The sequence below is a fragment of the Xyrauchen texanus genome, chromosome 10, assembly GCF_025860055.1.
Source record: "Xyrauchen texanus isolate HMW12.3.18 chromosome 10, RBS_HiC_50CHRs, whole genome shotgun sequence".
Lineage (NCBI taxonomy): Eukaryota > Metazoa > Chordata > Actinopteri > Cypriniformes > Catostomidae > Xyrauchen > Xyrauchen texanus.
Window position 1 is genome coordinate 41,284,489 of NC_068285.1, and position 4,997 is coordinate 41,289,485.

The following is a 4,997-nucleotide window of genomic DNA, read 5'->3' on the forward strand; positions in this document are numbered from 1 at the left end:
CTTGCTGAAGCACCCTCAGATCATCACTGTTCCTCCATCTGGTCGTCTTAATTGTTAGACGGAGATCTGGAGAGGCCTTCAAGCTACAGTGTCTCGCAACCACTGTTAAAATCAGGAATATTCCACCAAATCTTGATTTCTGAACACTTCCTAAGTTAAATCATTAGTATTGTGTTGTTTAAAAATGAAAATGTACTTGTTTTCTTTGCATTATTCGAGTTCTAAAAACACTGCATCTCTTTTGTTATTCTGACCAGTTGTCCTTTTCTTCAAATAAATCCTCTAAATGACAATATTTGTATTTGGGAGAAATGTTGTCAGTACTTTATAGAATGAAACAAAAATGTTCAGTTTACTCAAACACATAACTATAAATAGTAAATCCATAAAAACTGGTAATTTATCAGTGGTCTCTTAATTTTTTTCCAGAGCTGTAGATATACATACATACATATGCATTCCTATGTTTTTTAATTGAAGAGATGTCACATCAATATACTATGAATTCATATTGAATGATTCTGCACAACTGGCTTTCTTTATTATGAATAATTGATTGAATTCTTAATTTTATGTAATTCGAATTATTATTAAATCAAACAATCAAACCGTTTACATAAATTTTCTGCCCCAATTCTACCTCCTTTTTCTGAGGGTATAACTTATATATATATATATATATATATATATACAGACAAAAGTTATTTCCGGTCCTCGAATCTGATAAAACAAGAGACATTCCACGAGCACTGATGGTCTGACAGCATCAAACTAAATTGTAAGAGCAGTGCAGATCTGTTAAGAGCGACAATCTTTTTTTTTTTTTTTTTTTACATATATTTTTTCATAACATATTTTATCCAGCAAGTGGTGGCAAAAGATCATTTTTGTGTGTAATATGAGCCAGTTATGTGATGTGAAGTGAATCCACGTCAGCCATTTACATTCAACAAATCTTAATGATCGCTTGTATAACTAATACACTACTAAAGCTAAGAAACAGCTTTAAAGCCTTTAAACGAACAACTTCAGCATTAAGGCTCATCACAGCGGAGAGACACAACAGACTGATTAATTACACAAACTGAAGGTGCTTACCTCTTATCGGACTTTCCACATTGGAGTGAACACATTGTTTAAAATGGAGGACATTGCGGTTTCTATAGTGAATGACTCTGGCGCACCGGCTTTTTGCTATGGAGAGGAATACCCCCACTTGGACACTATTTTACCACTGAGAAAGCTGATCTTCAGAAAGCTGACAGCATATCTGCTTGGGTGTGGCAACAGGCGATCGCTAACACTCCATCTCTCTCTCTCTCTCACACACACACATCCATCCATTCATCCTTGTTTATCCAATAACTTGTTAAAAACAGCACAAGCCATGATACTATTACTATTTAATAACTAACAGAGGCTTGGACGCATAATTTGTTTTGAACCAGCAATGGCTGATTCTGATCCATCTCATAAGAAAGTAGTTCCATGCACAAATGCGTTTTTTTATGACCGTCCTAATTTTTTTTATTGAACTGTTGTATATAAACAATATATACATATATACTGGCAGCCAAAAGTTTGGAATAATGTACAGCTTTTACTCTTATGGTAAGATATTGCTACTTTTATTCACCAAAGTGGCATTAAACTGATCACAATGTATAGTCATGCCATTAATGACGTGAAATATTTACAATTTGAAAAACTTCTTAAACTACTTATCAAAAAAACCTCCACATGCAGCAATGACAGCTTTGCAGATCTTTGACATTCTAGCTGTCAGTTTGTCCAGATTTTCAGATGACATTTCACCCCACACTTCCTGTAGCACTTGACATGGATGTGACTGTCTTATTGGGCACTTTCGGGAGTGCACCTTACAGTCTAGCTGATCCCACAAATGCTCAATGGGGTTAAGATCCATAACACTCCTTTCCAATTATCTATTGAGCATTATCTGTTTCTTTGCCCACTCTAAACTTTTCTTAAGTGTCTTTTTCTTTGCAATTCTTCCCATAAGGCCTGCACCCCTGAGTCTTCTCTTTACTGTTGTACATGAAACTGGTGTTGAGCGGGTAGAATTCAATGAAGCTGTCAGCTGAGGACATGTGAGGTGTCTATTTTTCAAACTAGAGACTCTGATGTACTTATCCTCTTGTTTAGTTGTACATCTGGTCTTCCACATCTCTTTCTGTCCTAGTTAGAGACAGTTGTCCTTTGTCTTTGAAGACTGTAGTATACATATTTGTATGAAATCTTCAGTTTCTGGCAATTTCAAGCTTTGTATAGCCTTCATTCCGCAAAAAAATTATTGACTGATGAGTTTCTAGAGAAAGCAGTTTCTTTTTTGCAACCAGTCTATTGCACACTGTGGCAGCTCAAAAACAAACACAAAGACAATGTTAAGATTAATTGAATGAACCAAATATCTTTCAACTGTGTTTGATATAATGGCAAGTGATTTTCTAGTATCAAATTGGCAATTTAGTATGATTACTAAAGAATGAGGTGTTGGAGTGATGGCTGCTGGAAATTGGGTCTGTCTAGATTTGATCAAAAATGACTTTTTTTTCAAATAGTGATGGTGCTGATGTAAAAGAATGAGACAAAGATAAATCATGTCAGAACTTTTTCAGCTTTTAATGTGACCTATAATGTGAACAATTCAATTGAAAAACAAACTGAAATCTTGGTGGGGGAAAAATTAAAATGAAGAGTGCACACCTTCTTATAACTGGGGATGTGGGTGTGTTCAGAATTAACCAATCACATTCAAACTCATGTTAAATAGAAGTCATTACACACCTGCCATCATTTAAAGTGACTCTGATTAATCACAAATAAAGATCAGCTGTTCTAGTAGGATTTATCAGACATTTTCTTAGTTGCATCTCAGAGCAAAAGTCATGGTCTGCAGAAAGCTTCCAAAGCATCAGAGGGATCTCATTGTTGAAAGATATCAGTTAGTAGAAGGGTACAAAAGAATTTCCAAAGCATTAGCTATACCATGGAACACAGTCATCATCAAGTGCAGAAAATATGGCACAACAGAGACCTTACCAAGAACTGGACGTCCCTCCCAAATTGATGAAAAGACGAGAAGAAAACTGGTCAGGGAGGCTTCCAAGAGTCCTACAACAACATTAAAGGAACTTTAGGAATTTCTGGAAAGTACTGGCTGTGTGCTACATGTGACAACAATCTCCCGTATTCTTCATATGAATGGGCTATGGGGTAGGGTGGCAAGACGGAAGCCTTTTCTTACAAAGAAAGCCCGGCTCAAGCCCGGCTGAAGTTTGTAAAAACAAACATCAAGTCTCCCAAAAGCACGTGGGAAAACGTGTTATGGTCTGATGAAACCAAGGCCATAATTCCAAAAGGTATGTTTGCCCCAAAAACATCATCCAAAGAACACCATACCCACAGTGTAGCATAGTGGTGGCAGCATCATGCTTTGGGGCTGTTTTTCTTCAGCTGGAATCGGGGCCTTAGTCAGGGTGGAGGGAATTATGAACAGTTCCAAATACCAGGCAATTTTGGCACAAAACCTTCAGGCGTCCGTTAGAAAGCTGAAGACGAAGAGGAAGTTCACCTTTCAGCACGACAATGACCCAAAGCACACATCCAAATCCACAAATGGCTTCACCAGAAGAAGATTAACGTTTTGGAATAGCCCAGACCTGAATCCAATTGAACATCTGTGGGGTGAACTGAAGAGGGCTGTGCACAGGAGATGTCCTCGCAATCTGACAGATTTGGAGTGCTTTTGCAAAGAAGAGTGGGCAAATATTGCCCGTCAAGATGTGCCATGCTAATAGACTCCTACCCAAAAAGACTGAGTGCTAATGTTGACATCACATGAAATTATTATTTACAACAAAACATACTATAAAAGAGCTAAAACCTCTATGAAGTCTTAATATCAACTATTAAAATGCCTCCCATATGTTCCCATTGACCAGAAACATAATGAACTTATTCAAGTGCAGTGCATTATGGGTAATCCCCATAGACTCAATTTTGTACTCAATAAATCTATGGATTTTTGAGAGAAATAAGTTCAATGAATTTAGATATTTGAGTTATGAGCCCAAAACTTGACATTTCAAGTAATGTTTAATTATGACAACTTGATAACAACATTAGGGTTTACAGTATAGGTTACTTTAGGAGGGACTTTCCCTTTTTACAGTGCATTCAGAAAGTATTCAAGTATCCCTCCATTTTTTTCACATTTTATGTTGCGGCCTTATGCTAAATTGCTTTATTTGTTGTTGTATTTTTACATCAATATACACTCCATACCCAATAAAGGACATTCACAGAGTTGTCCCTAAGCCATTCTTGCATTGTGTTGGCTGTGTGCTTAGGGTCATTGTCCTGTTGGAAGGTGAACCTTCGGCCTGAGTGCTCTGGACCAGATTTGGGGTCACAAGTCTGAGGTCCTGAGTGCTCTGGACCAGATTTTATATTAAGGATATCTCTGTATTTTGCTGTGTTCAGCTTTTCATCAACCCTGACCAGTGCCCCAGTCCCTGCCACTGAAAAAAAAACCCACAACATGATGCTACCACCACAAAGCTTCACCGTTGGGATGGTATTGTGCAGGTGATGAGCGGTGCCTGGCTTCCTCCAGAGATGATGCATGAAACTGAGGCCAAACGGTTCAATCTTCATTTCATCAGACCAGAGAATCTTGTTTCTCACAGTCTGAGAGTTCTTGAGATGCTTTTTTGTGAGGAGTGGCTTCCATTTGTCCACTCTGCCATAAAGCCCAGATTGGTAGAGTGTTGCCGTGATGGTTGTTCTTCTGCAAGTTTCTCCCATCTCCACACGTGATATCTGGAGCTCAACCAAAGTGACTATCGGGTTCTTGGTCACCTCTCTTACCAAGGCCCTTCTCTCCCGATTGCTCAGTTTGGCTGGGCGGCCAGCTCTAGGAAGAGTCCTGGTTGTTCCAAACTTCTTCCATTTAAGAATTATGGAGGCCCCTG